This window comes from Stegodyphus dumicola, chromosome 2, assembly GCF_044657685.1.
Source record: "Stegodyphus dumicola isolate Sdum_Otavi_A_Nest chromosome 2, ASM4465768v1".
Taxonomy (NCBI): Eukaryota; Metazoa; Arthropoda; class Arachnida; order Araneae; family Eresidae; genus Stegodyphus; species Stegodyphus dumicola.
The window spans coordinates 272,780,078-272,800,799 of NC_140769.1; the positions used below are offsets into that span (position 1 = coordinate 272,780,078).

At 36.0% G+C, this 20,722-nt stretch overlaps 1 long non-coding RNA gene across 1 annotated transcript in view; it reads left to right on the forward strand.

Moving 5' to 3' along the window:
- The window catches only part of LOC118205670 (uncharacterized), a 258,320-nt gene that overhangs the window by 142,278 nt on the left and 95,320 nt on the right, over positions 1-20,722 (forward strand). Inside the window, exon 3 of the long non-coding RNA XR_015039892.1 lies at positions 356-465. This is a non-coding gene — a long non-coding RNA (uncharacterized LOC118205670). The remainder of the gene's footprint in view (positions 1-355; positions 466-20,722) is intronic.

Below are 20,722 nucleotides of genomic sequence, written 5' to 3' on the forward strand. Positions count from 1 at the left end.
GAGGACATTCTGGGCTAGATCGGTAAGAATTCGTTCCAGAAAGTTCTCCATCCGTCCAAGGCATATCGCCAAATTTGTCGCCAAATGGGCGACTTCTCGCCAAATGTGGCAACCATGCCTTCCTTTGCCATTTTATGGCAACCCTAAAAACTGCTTTGCGGGGAAGCCATCTTTCTGCGCCTGTACATTTCGTAACAATATTTAATCAATAAAGGCAATCCACAGAACGTTAAAAAAAACGCCCCTTTGGGCGTAATATAAAATCTGAAACCTTTCAGAATTTTTTTTTTTTTTACCTTCTAGCTTTAAGTAATTTAACAACAAACACCTAAGCAATTTATTTATTTATTTTCAGAAATGTTAGAGAACCACAAGGAGAGACTTCGAAGGTCAGCTGTCGTCTGCGTACCACAGATGTAGAAACACTGTCTTAATACGCTGATTATTCACGAGGCCTGTAAAACTGTGAGTTCATTTATATTTAACTTTCAAGTTATGACAGTATATTGATTATTCGAATGACAAACTTAGATGTTTAAAACTATTTTGCGTAATTAGTAGTAATATTATTTCTATATTTTCCATTAATGTAATCAACAAAGAAAACGCGTCTGATGCTAACTTCATGTAATTCCATTATTTGTTTCCTCTTTAATTAAAGCCAAGGAAATGATAATAACATGTAAGAAATGCATACCAACATGATCGAAACAAAACTTTCCGCTGGAGTTATTTTGAGTACAAAGGTTCTGTACACTTGATACATTGCAGTGAGTCATAAATAAGACATATTTGAGTTTAATTTTCTGGAATTGACCTGACCACTTTTTATTTACCAGACTAACGTAAGACTGAACGTTGTCTAATAAACTAGTAATAATTAATCGGTAAATCAAGCTTGTTATTCAGAGAACTTGTATTTCCTAGTTTCTGAAAATATTATGTTTACATGATAATAGCCTTTTAAATATCCTTTCAAATTTTTAACCGAAAAAATTACTACATGTTTATAGATTTCACGACATATCTGGAGCATTCGGGGGGAGGAATCATTCCTGTAATAGACGCAAGCGGATAATAAGCAAATATAATAAAAAGTAAATTTATGCAATAAGGACTGCCACATAAACTATGAGAACAGTTCTGTTTGGCACTATTTCAAAAGAATTTACATCAATACATTTCAGTAGATAAAAAGGGGTGATCTCTCATTTTCAGAAAAAAAAAGAAAAAAAAAATTCTGACAGAAGGTTGGTGTATTTGGTGTATTTAATTATGGCAAAGCACACGAGGGCTATCTGCCTAAAGGGAGGGATGCCTTTCGTGGAGGACTTTCTAAGGGAAACTGGCTCGTATACACGTTACACATGGGGAAAACCACGAAAACGCCCATGCACCCAGCCCGTTCGCGGGATTCGAACCTCAAACCGAACTACCAGTGTTCAGCGTCTTTACCGCTCGGCCGCTGGTGGGCCCCTGACAGAAGGTAACAATACAATAAATTGCTCCTGAGAGAAGAAGACCATGTTATGTTGAAATGAACCGGAAGGGGGGCTAATTTTGTCATTCGTTAATGATCAACTATCATCGGTTTGAAAACTTTTACAAATTTTTTTCTTTCAGACTTGATAAATAAAAATTAAGAAAATATATAAAGAATTCTTAGTTCTCTGCCCTTCTGAAGGCATGATACAGTGGATGGACAAAAATATGGAAACACCTTGTGAAATGTATGTTTGAAAAGAAAGATTGATTTTAATGAAATATGTAGGTGGCGCTGGCGTTTTTGACTACTGACGCCACCTATACAACTTCGTAAATGTGCTAAACAGTTCAGTTGTTGTCGGAGTACTTTTATGTGAGGTTGTCATTGCATTATGTCAGAGTTAACAGACTTCGAACGTCGGCAAATTATTGGAGCACGTATGGTAGGTGCTTCCGTAAGCAAGGTAGCCGAGGTGTTCAGTGTTTCAAGAGGTACTGTATCGAAGATTTATTCCGCATATTTGAAAAGCGGAAAAACATCATCTGCTAAATCACAGCGCGGACGAAAGTGCGTCCTGAGTGATCGTGACAGACGATCATTAAGGGCAATTGTGACGAAAAATAAGAAGACCACGGCTGCAAAAGTTACTGCTGAAATGAATGTTGTGTTACCGAACCCTGTGAGTACCAAAACAATTAGAAGGGAGCTTCATAAACAGGGAATTGCTGGCCGTGCTGCAATTGAGAAGCCACTCATCAGTGATGCTAATGCCCGTAACAGGAAAAGGGGGTGTTTAAGTCATAAAGCCTGCACTATAGAGCAGTGGAAGCGAGTAATAGGGTCTGACGAGTCTTCTTTCACATTGTTTCCCACTTCTGGCCGAGTTTACGTCTGGAGAACGCCATCTCAAGCCTATAATACAGACTGCTTGTTGCCAAGAGTGAAACATGGCGGGGGTTATGTTATGGTTTGGGCAGCCGTATCGGGATTCTCTGCTAGCCCCATGATAACTGTGTCAGGGCACATGATTGCCAAGACTTATGTGAACATTTTGGCCAATCAAGTTCATCCCATGGTACAAACTTGGTTCCCCGATGGTGATGGTGTCTTCCAAGACGACAAAGCCCCTGTTCACACAGCTCACATTGTCCAGGACTGGTTTTCTGAGCACGAGGATGAGTTGTCCCATCTACCCTGGCCACCACAGTCACCAAACCTGAATATTATCGAACCTTTGTGGTCTACATTGGAACGGAAAGTGCGTTCTCGTTATCCACCGCCAACATCGTTATCTGAACTTGCCACCGTTTTGCAGGAAGAATGGTATAATATTCCCTTGGCAAACATACAGGAACTGTATTTATCCATTCCGAGAAGACTGCAAGCTGTTTTGGATGCCAACGGGTTTCCTACACCATATTAAGCAAAGAAACATGTTTTTTTAAAGGTGTTTCCATATTTTTGTCCAAGCCCTGTAGCTGTGTAAACTGATAGAAAGTTTAATGTTAGTAGCTAATAAAATCTTAAAATGTGCTGTAATATTTCGAGCTGGTTTTAAAAAGGTAAACTGATGTATAAAATTCGTAGAATAAAAACCGTTCATAATTTTTTAATTAAAAATTTTTTTCCCTAAAGAAATATATTATTATCATTATTACTATTAATATTATTCATTATATATTATTTTTTATACTGCTGCATTTTTAGCCCAAATGGACAATTTATCCAAAAGGGCTATTAATTCCGTTTTGGCATTTTGCGTTCGTTCACTATAAACGACGTTTCGCTTGTCAAATTGTCGCCACCAAATATTAGGGCCCTGCGTTATATTTAAAGGAATTAAATCATGAAGAATCTGCATAAATGTATTGTTGCGTGCATAGAACTGACTGAATGCACATAACAGACTGAATGCACAAGTCCAGTAAAAAGTTAACATTTATTCTTATCCCAAGAAATATAACAAAACGCAGGATTTTCCCTCAAAGATATTAGTCCAATATCACAGTATCACACAGTAGTTATATTTTAAACTACACTCATGTCCATAAATTAAGGATAATTCGGAGTGACGCAGAAATCGAACTCTAAAATAAATATATCACCTGTAAAATCACTACACACATCTTCAAGAATCACATGCAAATTTTAGGAAGTAACCAGATGACACCGATGGTACGTCACAATGACGAGAGTGTAAGAGAGTGATATATAAGGAATACAGGCGAAGAAGTAAAATTGTTCGCAGGCGCTTTATAAGCATTTCAGTGCAATAACCTAATAGTTATGACACAAAGGACGCATTTGGATGATTTTTTACGTGGTAGAATAATCGGCCGTCTGGAATGTGAGCGTACCCAACTGGAAGTATCAAACGAACTTGGAATTGCCCAGAGTGTCATCTCCAGGCTTTGGCAACGATTCCAAGATGATGGTAATGTGAGTAGACGTTACAGCACAGGTTGCCCCAGAGTTACAACGCCGAATGAGGACCGGTATTTGGCAGTTACTGCCAAAAGAAACAAGCCAAGTACAGCCTCAGACCTGTCTCGTCAGCTCTCTTCAGCCACAGGTACGACATTTTCAAGGCAGACCGTGTACAGACGCTTAGGGCAGATTGGTCTATATGCTCGTAGACCTGTCAGATGCGTTCCACTTACTGCAACTCACTGTCGGCTTCGGTTAGCCTGGAGTAGAGAGCATGCATTGTGGACACCACAACAGTGGGCCTGTGTGATGTTTTCCGACGAGTCCAGGTTTAGTTTGCAGTCTGATTCTCGCCGGACTTTCCTATGGAGAGCTCCAGGTATCCGTTACCACCAAGAAAACATCATTGAACGACACCGTGACGGTGGTGCAGGAGTGCTCGTTTGGGGTGGAGTTATTCTGTGTTCCAGAACTGACCTGCATGTTCAAATTGGAACCATGACAAGTCAAATCTATCGGGACGTCATTCTGGAACAACATGTACGTTTGTTTCGGGGCGCCATGGGCGCACAATTTGTGTTTATGGATGACAACGCCCGTCCTCACCGTGCAAACATTGTAAGCGAATGCCTTTAATAGGAGGATATCACCCGTATGGACTGGCCAGCATTCTCACCGGACTTGAATCCAGTAGAGCACGTGAGGGACATGCTTGCCGACGAATTGCAGCCCGTCAACCTCCTCCTACATGTCTACCGGAACTTCGGAGGGCATTGCTTTTTGAGTGGTGTAATGTCCCCGAAGATCAGATCGATAATTTGATGCTCAGCATGCCTAGGCGTTAGACGGACTGTATTGCATCGTCTGGGAGACATACAATGTATTAACAATCGTACCAACCATGTAATATTGGTTTTTTGTAAATAGGTGTTTTTTTGTAATTTGCTCCAGGGAGAAAAAATCGCTAATTTTTTTTAATAATATCAAACATATAGCATCTTTTTTTGCTCTTTACCTTTTATTTAATAAATAAGCTTTACAAATAAGTCAAATTTGTTTTGATTCTAACTCTTCCTTTGCCTGATTTTGCATTATCCTTAATTTATGAACATGAGTGTATTAAAACGTTAAATAGAACGCAATCCAAAGCGCAGAGAACGCTAATCCGCTTTCACCGCGAATTCACTTCAATCAACAGCAACTAAGTAAGCTATTGAACTGAGATATTTATCTCCGGCTTTTTAAAGCTGTTTAATCGGGCACGTGAAAGTTTTGGTAATTTCCGTTTTTTCCAGATTTCTAGAAAGCAAAAGGGTAGCATTACGGTCACAGCTAACACAGTAGTCAATTACATTCATTCAGTTGTAAATATAAATTACGAGATATTTATTTTGTAGGGTTTATATTTATTTTAACTAACATTTATTTTAAGTTTAAGCTATCTTTCCTGTCAAGCCTTTACTTTTCCCTGGAATCGCCAATGCCGACGTATGTAAATTTTAGTAGAACGCGGAAAGTATTCAAATTTTTAGCAGAAGTAATTTGAGTTAAATGGAAGGGAAACGAGTTTGTAGGTGTGCTTTCTTGATTCACGAGCGTGAAGGTTGCTAGGTAGAAATTTAAGAACCGCGCGTTTTGGCCTGTGAGCCTACTTCGGCAATTAGTTGAATCTTTCAACTTCTTATTAAGAAAGTTTGCTGAAATCTCAGCTGGATCTTAGAACGCGGTTAAGTTAGTCACGTTTACAGAGCCTCGTAGGTAGTGACTTGTTATTTATTCATTTTTAGTTGTACTTTTCGATTTTTAGTTAACCGCCGGGTCGGCGTAGTTTGTGAGCGTCAAGTGAACGCATCTGTAACTTCTAAAGTGGAATAAAAAGGGAGTTATACCCTTCTTAAAAGTTTGTGTAATTCCAGTCCATAGCAGTCACTACTATTGTTGCGGGCAAGTTGGGGCCACACAACACCACAATTTATTAAATGTTAAATGCGCGTGTTCCTGTATTTTTACTTTTCCGGCGTAGCTTTTTCTTAAATTATGTCTCGGCGCACGGGGATATAAAACAATTTTAATTATAACTCTACTAAAAATAGCTAACTAAATACAAAATCCGTAACAGTATGTATGTTTCTCGCACTGTAAAGAAACAGCGGTACCTAGAGATATCAAATTTTGAACAACGTAGTCCTCCACTCGAATATGGGCATCTGGAAGCCCAAATTTGGAATTTGTTTTATTATCTATTTCATATTTTATAAAGAATTTATGAGTTTTTGATTAAGAAACTCGACGATTTTAAAACGAGCAACGGCAGCATTGTAAGGCGGAGAAAAAACATTTTTATCTCCAGCGAGCAAGACTGTGTATCGGAAATTCTAAAACCACACTCTTTTTAAATTATTTTGTGGTATTGCTGTTGAATTGAATTTTATGGTTTAAGTGAGCAGAAAATGTTTTTTAATAAATAAAGGTAACACACAAACTTTAAAAAAAAGCCCCCTTGGGGATAATATAAAATCTAAAACCGTTAAGATTCTTTTTTAATTATTTATTTAGTGTTGTTGTTATATCCTTCTACGATTAGAAAAAGTTGGTGTATTTAGGCTTTCATTAAACTATTTTTAAAAAGGGAACCATTTTCTTTTGGGCAACAGATTTGAGGAGGGAAAAAAAAAAGACTTCTAGATTTTGTTTGTAAGGTACTTGTTTTTTAAAAAAAAGTTTATTACCTTTTCCAAAGAACAAAACGACTATGCGTTAAAGAGCATCGTCTTTTAAAAGAACTAACATCTATAGAACGAGTTACAGGAGACACATTTGTTGCTCCGATATAGAAAGTGTAACTTGCTTAACAATTGTTGATTTTCTCACCGTTACATAGTAATTTCGCTACAGCATGGGAATGTTGGCCTGATTCCCAATGATATTGTGCCAGGTTTTCATTCCTCCTTTCTTTGTTTACGGAGGGTAATAACCCGCCATCCCCAATGCATCAGAGATCTTCTATTACAAATTAAAAAACATAAATAAGGATTAAGAACATAGTAAACAGTTATAAGGTACTGTTGCGTTTTTCCTATTCTCTGACACCAGTTGTTACGTTATATCCTTCCTTCATGTTCATACGGGGTTCGAAGATTTGGAGTGAATAACGATGACACTTGATGAAGTATCGAAACACACTTTATTTAGCCAATATTAATCAGGACAGCTCCAACGTCACTTTTACAGTCGTCAAAGATCTACTCTAAACACGCTGGAACAATCAGCGACACAGCCTTCAGGTTATCAGGCAATAACGGTGGAGACAGCTTCCTGCAAAGCACCAGAGTACAGCTCCTGACTCTGCTCGGTCGTTCTCGGAACTCCACGTACTCTCGAGGCTCTCCACGCTACAACTCGCGATGCACTCGACGACACACGAGCACAGCTCCCGACTCTTCGGTTCAGTCATAACCGAAGCTCAACAAGCTCTCTCGACGATGCACTAAGACTCCTTCGGTGCACTAGACGACCCACTCGGCACTCGTTGTCCGGCTGTCAACTCGATCGACTCCGCACAGCTCGCTAGACGAGGCACACTCTCTGAGACACACTGACTGACTGCGGACCAGCAGGGTTTATATAGCTTTCGGCTTGTGTTCAAGAACATTCTAGGCTAAACCGGTAAGAACTTATTCCAGAAAATTCTCCATCCGTCCATGGTATATCGCCAATTTTGTCGCCAAAAGGGCGATTTCTCGCCAAATGTGGCAATATCGCCTTTCCTTGTCATTTTATGGCAACCCTAAAAGTGATTTGCGGGAAAGCTATCTTACCACGCATATACATTTCATAACAGTACTTTCTCCCTCCTTTCTGCATGCCTTCCTGGTGTAACGGTAGCACATTCGGTACCTATTCTAGACGTCGAGGTTCGATTCCCGGCGAGGGCATTGCTCAGTTTTCGCTTCTCTACCTTAAAAAAAAAAAATCTAATGTCTCTACACAGTTAATATTAATGAGCAGCGTTTCTCAAATGCCAAGTCGTAATCTAAGACTGGGTCACGAAAGCAAAACGCCGGGTCGTAGATAAACCTAACAAAGTTACTAATTTTACACATAACAGCAGCATCAGACTATATTGTTATGAATTTAAAGGTGTCAGAATCGGGACAAGACATCGTTATGGATTTCTTTAAACGGTCCACTTCGTTAGAAACTGTAGCGGCCGAGCGGTAAAGTCGCTGAACACTAGTAGTTTGTTCCGGGTTCAGATCCCGGCGAATAGGTTGGATGAATGGGCTTTTTTTTTTTTTTTTTGTGGTTTTCTCCATGTGTAACGTGCATATGACCCAGTTTCCCTTAGAAATTCCTCTACTAAGGCATCCTTCTCTTTAAGCAGTTAACTTTCCGGTGCTTTGCCGTAATGAAATAAACCTAACCAAACCAAACCAAACCGTTAGCAACAGTAGCAGAAACTCTTTTAACTTCCTTATACGAAGTAAAAAGGAAGTATTGTAATCGCAAAAAATTTCGGGTATAATATTTCAACCAAAATATCGATTTTGACCGCTATCCAATGCAATTTAATGATGTTTTTGCGTGACATTCGCAAGTAAGGACAGAATAAAGGACGTTTCCCCCCCCCAAATTATAAAACTGATTTAAAATGAATTCTGAAGACAATATTTCGTCGCGTCTATCCGTACGTACGTATCTCGCATAACTCACAAACGAGTAGCCTCCGAACGTTTAAATTTTGTATGCAGGACTGATATAACATGTAGATGTTCACCTCGTATTTTGGTTGCAATTGGTCGCACCAGAAGTAATTGAATATATGTATATATATATCCACTCTGTTACTCGGCTCAGTGATCTCAGTTTCTTTACTCTTATATGTTTGTAAATTGTGCATTTTTTGCTTTAAAAATGATTGGAATATGTTGTTCTTATCTACCGGTTAAGGTTTTTATGCCTTTAGTAAATCTGCATGCAATATTTGTAGAGTAATCAACAATTTAAAAGCTGTTTAAGTGTAGCTAAGCCTAATAAATTTTGCGATGACGGTTTACATTTCAAACTTGGCAAAATAGCGGATTTGTTGCCAATCTATAGAAACTAAGCTTCGCAACAACACAGATAACGCCTTCTTTTATTACTGAGAATTAAATCATGCTTAATCAATTCTGGAATTTATGCGAGGAAATAAGTGTTTCAGATTTACTTCGTAATTTTTAATATAGATATTTTGAGTTTTTATGTATTTTTGCTTTGTCGCAAAGTGAGAACTGAATTAATTGAATGAGAAATACTGAATCGTCTGTGAAAAACTGTTACTTTTTTGTTTTGTTTGCTTAATTTCTTTTATACATCGTTTTAGATTTATTATAGTATTTGAATAGAATATGTGGCAACGATTAGATAATTCTTCACATAATATAAATTTCGTGCATTCTGAGTTATAATATGAACGAAATATAACGCTGTTAAGTGAACCTAGCGCCAGAGTGTCGCTATGGTAAACAAATATAGTGAGTTTTAAAAAGTGCATTTATTGTATTGTGGTTTATGCACTACCGACGATGTAGATTTAATTCAATCCAATAAGTTTAAATGAAATGCAACAAAAAATGTGTATAATATAAGTCATGTGGTGTACACATCGGATTTTTTCGATTTGTTGTTCGACAACAGAATATCTTTCTTGAATTTCTCCAACTTTGTTTTCAACCGTGTCTATTTTGACTTTAATACCCTCGAATTTGTTTTCTGTTATGATACTAAATTCTCTTTTCATTTCTTCTTGACCTGCGTCAGTCGTTCTTGGTCCGCTTTAATCTCTTCTGTGAATGCAACAGAGGCAACCACCAGCTGCCTTAATTGCCTCTCCATCGCTCTTGTCAGTGGCATCCAATCACACTTCTTCAATGGCTAGACAGGCCAGGATGGGCCCTTGCCTTCCTCAGAATTGAATTCCAAGCTCTTCTAACCTTGACCTGGGACATCCAGTTAGTTATTTTTAAAATTCTCAAATCTCTTTCCAGACAATGGAGCCACCTAAGTTTAGGTCTTCCTCTTTTTCGGGTGCCGAATGGTCTGGCCGAGACGATGCTTTTACTTACACAATTTTCATTCATTCTGCACAGGTGTCCTGCCCATTTAATTCTCTGAATCGTTATATATTTTACTATATCTAGTTCTTTAAAAGATTTGTAGAGTTCAGAGTTAGTTCTTCTTCTGCAGATATTGTGTCCAATCCCACTTCTGACTTCAAAAATTGTTGCGTGCACACAGAATCGATGATAACTTGATAAAATTTGTTTTACCGAAAGGAGGACGTCGTAGTTCTCGATCTTTTCACAAAAATACTCCTACAGCTCTTCACAGTATCACAGGGTACAATCAGTAAGTACACTTCAAACGACTTAGAACGTTAAACAATAACTGGCTCTGAATAACGACTTAGATGGCTCTGAATAACGACTTAGAGCGTTATTCAGAGCCATCTTATTCAGAGCCATCTAAAAGGTGAAGCTGACGAGGAGATATCTCTACCATCTGTACTCGAGGTTCAACTAAACAACTACTGAGAAAAACTTATGCTGTCTCCGATCTTATATAGTTCCCCCGGATGCCAAGAATCTCTAGTACATTCCACTTCTCCAAATTACTAGAAGGCATATGAAGAACCAAATGATAGCCAAACTAGACGACTTTTAACAATTTACCGCCAAAATTGGCGATAAAATTAGTATTTAAAAATCAGTTAGTCAACGAAACCGCCAAATTAAAAATTAGTTGCCCAAATCATCGCCAGCTAGGCGATTTCTCGCCAATTTAGTGATAGCACCATTTATTCAAGAAGACTTATGAAAATCTAGAGGCGAAGCTTTGCCAGAAAAGTAAGAATATAGACCCTGTATTCTTACTTTTCTGACAAAGCCTCGCCTCTAGATTTTCATGTTACATTATATTGCCTCGTTTCCCCCCCCCCGAAGATAAGGAAAAAATAAAAATCAGAAAGCTTTCAGATTTTATATTACGTCCAAAGGAGCGCTTTTTTAACGTTTTATGTGTTACTTTTTTTTATTATTATTAAATGTCATGTTCTTAAACCATAAAATTCAGTTCAATATAGCAATATCCCAAAATATTTAAATTGAGCCTATCTTTATAATTTCCGATACACAGTCTCGTGCGCTGGAGATAAAAATGCTTTTTTTTTTTTTTTTTTTTTCCGAACAGTGTCGTCATTGTTCATTTTGAAATCGTTGAGTTTGTTAATCAAACATTCGCGTTAAAGTTTTACAAAATATGAAATAGATAATAAAACAAATTTCGAATTTGGGCTTCCAGATGCCTCTATTAGGGTGGATGATTACGTTATTCAAAATTGGATGGCTGTAGTTGTCGGTGTTTTTATCACAGGGCGAGAAACATACATACATTTATGCAGATTCTTCATTATTTAATTTCTTTAAATATAATGCATGGCTGTAATATTTGGTGACAACAGTTTGCACATAAAAAAAAAAAAAAAAAAAAAAAAAAATGTCTGATGTGGACACCAAGTGACTGCTGTGTGTATTAAGTTATACACATTTTCTGCTGCGCTTCATTAAAGCCTATTTCTTCCAATTATTCTAACTTAATTAACCGATTCCTCGAGGCAAGTTGAAAATGACATAAAAAATATCAAATTTTGATGTCATTTTAAAATCAAATTAAATATCCTGGTCAGCTTTTTTCGTACGGGTATCAAACTTCTTAACAACTTTATCATAAGGTGTATAAAACATTCATAAATATAAGTATACGAAGCGAGAAATCGCATTAGAAGTTTGATTTTTCGTTATTTGTGAAAAAATAGTTTCTTTTTAAATTCGAAATTGTCAAAGCATGGATGTTTTCGTCATTTGAAACATTTCTGTAATTGGAAGTATACGACTACGACCAACGATTGCGAAACTAAAAGGCCTGTAAGGGATTGGATATGTATAATAGCCATCCTCTTACAAACCTTTAGTTATAAATTAATATATATACATCTATAATAATAAAAGCAAGTGTAATGTGTCTGTCTGTCTGACCGAGCTCTCCAGCCAAATCTATCGCACGCAGGGACCTGGAATTTTTTATACGGAAGCACAAAGGGGCTGGCCACCAGACCTCGAAGCCCGATTTTCGATTTTTGAATTAGAAAAATTTTAAAAAAATTATTTATAATTAATTAATCACGGTTTTTTTGACTCACTGATATTATTATTTGTTTTCAAATAACGTTCGATTGTAACAATTGATTTCTTTATTCTAGCGTTAGTTTGCTGTTTTGACGATACATTAAATCGATTAATTACAATTCATTTCTTTTTTGTAGCTTATTATTTATAATTAATTAATCACGGTTTTTTTGACTCACTGATATTATTATTTGTTTTCAAATAACGTTCGATTGTAACAATTGATTTCTTTATTCTAGCGTTAGTTTGCTGTTTTGACGATACATTAAATCGATTAATTACAATTCATTTCTTTTTTGTAGCTTGTGGGGGGGGGAAGAGAGAGAGACAGTCTACATGTCCTACACTACTATTCCTGCGCTATTCACTTATCTGCATTTTCTAAATGCACGGGCAACGCCGGGCGGGTACAGCTAGTATATATATATATAAGAAACGCGCTATAGGTATTAACTTGATTCGATATTTTAGCTGCTTTTCCCTTGATCAATCCGGCGCGAACCTATTTATCATTTGTTGCAATTTTTTGTACATATCTTGTATTTTTGTAATATGTTTAATTTTTACAACAGTCCTTTTTGATTTTGAAGTCATCTCGGACTTGTAATTTTAACATTTAGTTTTTACGAGTTTGCTTTTACTACTTTATTCGAGATGTTGAATGATTTTACTTTTTTTGCTAAGGAACTATAGAGTCAAATGAATTTTTTAGCATAAGCTTTTAAATGTTCCTCTTACTTCTAAAATTCTAAAATATATATTTATATATATGTGATGTACCAGCTTTTGTCAGGAATAAATAGATTGTTGAAGAATCATCAATGTAGTCGTAGCTTAAATAATCAGACGATAAGTTTAAAAAACAGGATCCATTTTTATCATTCAGGAGAAATATCAGTTACAAAAACCAGATATCCGGAGAAAATAAAAAGAATTACTAACTTTTTGAATGAAGTTTACTGCATCGTGACATTTAAGAAAAAAGCCCCGATATTCCTTTTGCGAGTCTTTTTATAGCCTCTGGAAAGGCGGAGCTTCCAAGAAAAGACGTCAGCTTCGTCAGCCAATCCAGTTCGCGTTAAAAACCTCCAGAAAATTCTATAACTGTACGTGTAGAAAAGGCGGGAAAAACAACTTGACTACGGGGCTGTGAATTTAATTCCACGTACTTTCAAATAAGAGAACGTCGCCATTAAAAATGGAAAGATCATATAGTTAGAATTTTAAGTGTATTCTTGACTATTTATTGAATTTTATTATTACATATATATTTATATATATTTATTAATTTATAACGGTTTAGAGGTTTGCAGTGTCGAGACGAACGAAACATGTTATTCAGTATTCATTAATCAACCAGGTTTAATGTTTTAAGTACTTACCTCTTGACGAGATCTGTTTGAAACATTAAGTAGAGAAGATTCATTTTTTTATTTGCTAATTTATTTTTTCATTTATAATATTTTCATAGCTGCTTTAACTATAATGATTCCACCAATGTTTTCACAAGTATTAACATTGAGTACAAAAAGCTTAGATAGCCATTTTTGACTAATTTAAATTTCCACTTTTTTAAAAAACTTAGATATTCTTAATATATATTATATTAAATATTCCCCACTCTACACCTTTTCCTAGGATAGAATAATCATAATTTTTGCTCTTTTTGAACTTAATCTTATATACTTTTGGTACTACTGATTGCAATAAGAAAAAGTAGGTGCACAACTAAGGTGTTATAGCAGTTCGATGTACAAAATTTCAACGTTCTACGGCTAATCGTTTTTGAATTTTGCGGGATACATACATAGGTACGTACGTACAGACGTCACCAAAAAACCCATTTTACAGTCCGTTTTGGAAAAATGATTCCTTTATTCTGCCCGTACGTACAGACGTCAAGAAAAAAATAGCCCAAATGGATTTAGGAGCAGTCAAAATGGATATTTCCATTGATATATGATACCCGAAATTTTTGGCGACTAAAATACTTCCTTTACTTCGCACATGAAAGTAAAAAGCAATAATTTTTTATAAAATAATTCTAGAATTATATGAAAAATGCGACTTCCACTTTTCTTCGTTTTTATTTCCGCCCAAAATGAAGGATCTTTAAGGGGTATCAGAAACCCCTATACCGACAATGTTAAATTGGCCATTTTCGATGTACCTTTTCTCAAAATCTGCTGTAGATACAATGTTGAAATTTTTTATGTAATTAAAGTATACCTATCTGATTATACTGAAATGAGCTTTTGAAGCATTTTGAATTTTAGAGTAAATTACAGAATATTTTGTTAGGCATAGTGAAATTTAGCATTTTTTTTACACAATAAAATTTAAAAAAAAATTTTTTTTTCTAAGTTTATTACAAAAAGCTCATTTCAGTAAATATTAGGGAACCCAATAAATAAGCCATAAAAAGTTTAGATACCTGTGAGCAGTAGTTCCTGAGAAAAGGTACATCGAATATAAAAAAAATCACTTTTGCAGAAAAACGCGTTTTTATGTAAAAATCCTCACTGATCAAAGCAGTAGATGACAAATTAAAACTAGATTTTTTTACAGTTCTAATTTTCATAGAGATTAAAGAATGGTATTTTTAGAAAGATAAAAGTGTAGAGAATTTAAAATGCAAAAATCCGAAATCACGATTTTTTGAAGATTTTAGGGTTCCAACACCCCTTAAAACATTTTAGACGAAAATTTCACCCTTGACGTGTCCTTTCCCAAGTCCGGCAGGAAACAGAAGAATCCCAACTACAGATGGGGTTCCCTTCCGGAAAAGGTGCGTGCAAGCCACGTGCGAAGGAGTGGTCATCTTGATGTACCACCCGCAGTTTGGTGAAAAGAGACACTGATGTCCAGAATATGCTCGCCAGATGTTCACCATTGATCAGCGTATCAGCTGTCGAAACGACGAACTTTTTCCCACAGAATTTCCTACTTATTCCACAGAAGGCTAATTAGGATAGAAGAGTAACACGTTTCCATTTGGAGCACTTGAATTTGATATGCGTACAATGAAAATTTTATTTAACTTTAACTGAAGACCTGACAATGTGATTGATACAATGAACTGTCTCTTAGTAGTCTAGACGCGATTCCTGATGATTTTATTCTTCTGTGGGGGTCGTTGTCTGAGAGGGGGGGGTGATACTTAATAATGATGCTTATTTTATGTTTCCTGAAATACGGATCACTTTCAGACTTGGACACCAAAAGTGTTTTTTTTTTTTTTTTTTTTTTTTCGGGGGGGGGGGATCCCAAAGGGCGTTAGTCCAGAAGGGATATTAATTTCGTTTTGGCATTTTGCGTTGGCTCACTATAAATGGCGAATCACTTTTCAAATTCTTGCCGCCAAATATCAAAGCCCTGTGTTATATTTAAATAAATTAAATAATTGTAGGATTCTCCACTGTGTACTTCTAATTTACAGATGAAAGTGATGAATCTTAAGAACTGATAAGCGAATCATCGCTTGAGTTCGTGTGACAAAAGAAGACAGAAGACCGTCAACAAACCAACCGCACCATTATTTAGATTTTCGCTTTGTCTGCTCTATTGATGGGTACTATCCACCATCTGCAACTCAGCGGCATTTATTAAAACAATTTAGTGAAATATTATATATTACGTTACAATTGGTTACAATTATTATACATTACGTTACGATTGGTTACATATTACGTTACAATGGGTTAATGTACAAAACATAAGTAATTAGAAATGTTGAATACATAATATAACTTTCAACTTATAAGGTATTTCTCCCACTTTCCTAGCGTCCTTCGTCGTGTAATGGTTCTGCACGCTGGGTCGGTATTCCAGAGGTTCGTGGTTCGATTCCCGGCGAAGGCGGTTGTTAATTTTTCATCTCTCTGGCTTCTAAAAAAATCCTAATGACTCTACAAGTGGCGCCCGAACTAAAAGGTTTGTGGATGATGATCCTCCGCACCCAGGATTTGGCGACTAGGTCCCCTAAAACCCTAGTCACCGTTTAAAAAGGGGAGTATATAAGGTATTTCTTCCACTTTCCTAGCGTGCCTTCGTGGTGTAACGGTAGCACGACCGGTTTTCCTTGCGTCCGGTGTCGTATAGTGGTTCTGCACGCTGGGCCGGTATTCCAGAGATCCGTGTTTCGATTCCCGGCGAAGGCGGTTGTTAATTTTTCATCTCTCTGGCTTCCAAAAAATCCTAATGTCTCTAGAAACTTAGATAACTTTTAAAATAAAAATAAAATATGAAGTCTATGTAGAAGTCAACATATAAATATAAGACCATATGTAGAAGTCCACATCTTGTAGAATGTTCATATTGTTACGAATTTGGTATTTAAAAAGCTAATGTTAGTTCAATTATAAATTAATTGGTTTTATTTCTCGCGCAGTGCAGCACGTGACGAATATTAAAAGAAAGCTAAGCCGGAAAATTGAAAATACAAGAGCGCGTGCATTAAATAAATAAATATCTCTTTTTGATTTCGAGAAAGTACTGGAAAATTCTAGCGCGTGATTTTTAAAATCTTATAAAAGGAGGAAAACATCTCAGCTCGTAGGAGTTGCTTAGTTTGTTGTTGTTTAGAAAACTGCTCTTGTTGATTGTAGCGAATTCGCGGATTAGCTTTCTTTTAATATTCGTTAAATCCTGGAACGGTTATATAGTAGTATATAACGGTATTATAGCATATATTGTTACCTACAGCATAATAATATACACATAATACGTATGGATAATACGTATATACACATAATACGTATGGATTATTAATATACACATAATACGTATGGATATTCTACATATATTGCAATATGTAGAATATCCATACGTATTATGTGTATATGTAGTAAAATTAATAATCAAGTCATAAAATAAAAAAATATAAAGTCTATGTAGTTGTCCATGTAATTATACATAATACGGAAAATACAGGTATGTTAATATGGAAAATACAGCTAGAAGAACTTTCCTATTCTTACCTTACCCTCAAGAAAATTATTATCCTCTAATAGAGCAATCACCATCTTTCTCCCCTCACATGGTCCTTTTCCAGAATATCTTAACAGATTCGGTCTCCATCACTCAAACCTAGTATGTATCTGCGGACACATTAGCACTCTTGATCATCACCTGCCCACCAGCGGCCGAGCGGTAAAGTCGCTGAACACTGGTAGTTCGGTCCGAGGTTCGAATCCCGGGAACGGGCTGGCTGCATGGGCGTTTTCGTGGTTTTCCCCATGTGTAACGTGTATACGAGCCAGTTTCCCTTAGAAAGTCCTCCACGAAGGTATCCCTCCCCTTAGGCAGATAGCCCTCGAGGCTTTGCCATAATCACACACACACACACACACACTTGATCATCACCTCTTTAACTGCGAAATCACAAAGGATCTCTACCTCAAGCCGTTTACCACAACATCGGCACAACTCTGGTTCAGACAAACACTAAAAAGCAACTTCCTTCGCAATAAACTTCAAAATATCATAAACTATTTATCCATCAACTGTGAAAATTTAAAAGCTCCATAAAAATGATTGAACAAGGAGATTCTGATCTAATTAACAATATTGTTAAACTATGGACTTCTACAAGATATAGACTTTCTACATATAGACATTCTTTCACTCTTCCTCATTAGCATTCAGACGTGATTCTAAAACTACGTTCTGGCCGGAAGTGGTAAGTTGAAATTAAGAATCGATAGGAATGGAAGTTTAACTCAAAATTTAACTGTTAATAAAATTAACATACCGTATGTACCCGCGTATAAGTCGAGATATTTTGGACAAAAAAGAGACTTTAAAGTGGGGGGGTCGACTTATACGCGGGGCCATAAAAAATTAAAAGAATCGGAAGTTCAAAAATATCTTTATATAATGCAGTTATTTTCTTCCCGCACTCAAATTGGACGACTTATCAAATAAGTCACTTACTTGAAGTAATTTCATGACTTAAATTATGTGACGAACTAATCACAGAGTTTCATACTTTAACTAGAATAAGTTTCGATTAAACCAAAGAATTTTCGGCCCCCGAAGATATTGATCGATATTGATCGGTTGATCAATATCGAGCAATAAAAAAGTTTCGCCAACACGCCAAGAAAAGAGAAATGCAGATAGTTTTTACGTACGTATAAGTCTTTATGATAGTTATTTTTCATTCATGAAATACTTTTGTTAACAGGCGTACACGTCAAAATTTACAACATTTGCAAAGGGAGGGAACATTAAAAAGCCCGATATTACATTAATTGCTCAGTGGGTTAAAGATGCTTGGAACGAAATACCCTCTGAAATGATTATAAAATCATTTAAAAAAATGTTGCATTAGCAACGAACTAGACGGAACGGAAGATGATGCTGTTTCTGAAAGTGAAAATGACGACGAAGGCTCTAGTAGTGATTGTAATAATACAGAGTTCGAGACTGAAAATATGTGTGATGACGAGCCAATGACGACAGAAGAGTTCTGTGAAATGTTTGGCGAATCTGACCATGAATCGGACGTTGAAGGAGTTTGATTTTGTTTATTTACCAAGGTATTTTTTATCGTATATTTACTTTTTTTTCTCAGATGATTTTGAATAAATGTAGTACTTAAAAAAAAATTTCGAAGTTTCTCGATCGATTTCGGAAGTGGGGGTGGGGGGTCGACTTATACGCGGGTTTCTTATTTTCTACGAATTTTTTATGTCGAATTGGGGGGGTCGACTTATACGCGGGTATATACGGTAATCCTTATATAATGAAGAATCTGCATAAATGTATGTATGTTTTCCGCACTGGGATAAAATAACGGTACCTAGAGCCATCAAATTTTGAATAAAGTACATCTAATCCGAAAAATATGGGCATTTGGGATTTGTTTTATTATCTATTTCATATTTTGTAAAGCATGAGTTTTTGATTAAGAAACTTAACGATTTCAAAGCGAGTAATGGCAACACTGTACAGAGGGGGCAGGGCCAGCGGGAGAGACTGTGTATCGGAAATTCTCAAGATATGCTCATTTTAAAACTTATTTGCAAGTTGCTGTTGAAGTGAATTTTATGGTTTAAGTGCGAAGAACATGATATTTAATCAATAAAGGTAGCACACAAAACGTTAAAAAGTCTCTTTGGCCGTTATATAATATCTGAAAGCTTTTAGATATTTTCTTAATTTTTTTTTTCATAAATTATGTTTGAAATTCATGAATGATGAATCATGTTTGATTCATGAATTATGTTTTTCATTAATCATGTATTTAATGAATCATGATTAAAACGAAAACGTGTTTGAAATTTTATTATTGTATAAATCCTGATCTGAAAATCAGTCTATAATAAAGCTGTTAGCTTGTGATACGAGTATTCTAAGCTATAAATTCTATGCGCTTTGACAGAAGCATGAAATAAACAACTGTTTGAGTTTAACTTGCTAGATTTATATTAAAAATTTTAAATTATCTTTATTAGCTCATGTCAGTAAAGCACCCATGTGATGAACTTTGAGAACGTTGTAATTTTTTTATAGCCACTATTGCTGCCCATTCTGTGCAGCGATTCGTTTAAATTATCCTCCCCAGGGCTTAATTTCTAAAAGTAAGAAGTGCCGGAGCCCTATAGAAGACCGTCAGCGTAAATCTATTTTATGTATATAAAGAAGAAAGTGTGTTGTTTGCTCTCTAATAACTCAGTCATTGCTATAGCTATCGTCACCAAACTTTCTACAATTCTTTTCTGGGTCCTGGAAAAGGTCGACGTCCACTTTTTTCAAAAAAAAAAAAAAGGTAGCTAAAATCAGAGATATTAATTAAAACTCGAAAAGAAAACGATAATTTTCGCCCTCATTTTTCCGAGTGGCAACAGTATCGCAAGCTGGAGGCGAAAATCTGCTTTATTTCGAAAGTTGTTGCCACTGCTCGCTTTCATATCCTAGAGTTTGTAAATAAAAACTTTCAAAGTGTTATGATGTAATAAAAATAGCATTTCCAAACATTAAATACATTATTCCCGGTTTAAAAAATTCGTGGAAAGCCATTTCGGCTATTATCATCTTCGTACGACTTTAATCAGCCGAAATACTAATTAAAAACACTGGAAGCGCTCATTTTCACACTCATTTATCAGAGTGGCAACAGTGTCGCGCGTTGGAGATAAAAATGCTTTATTTCGGAAGTAGTTGCTACTGCTCGCTTTCAAATCGTAGAGTTTGTTAATAAAGAATTTTGCGATTTTTACAAAATCTATCTATCTATATATAGTATATAAGGAAGAATACCTGTGTATTGTGCGTTTGTTTGTTTGTTTGTTCGCGTTATTGATTTCTGATGAATGTTTTGCTACATTTAATCGACTAAAATTGAATATAGTAGGTGAAATATTGGATGGAACTTGAGATTTTACGACCATTTGATTAGAAAGACGAACATCATTAAAAACTGCGTGCCATTGTTGCTGATATAATGAGAGAGAATTAGATTATATTTCTATCGAAATTTTTTATGTGGATTCCACATCGCATCAGACTGAAAAATGTATGAGTATGAATCATATTTTATGCATCGTTATTAGAGAAGGATTACAGCGGTATCGTTCTC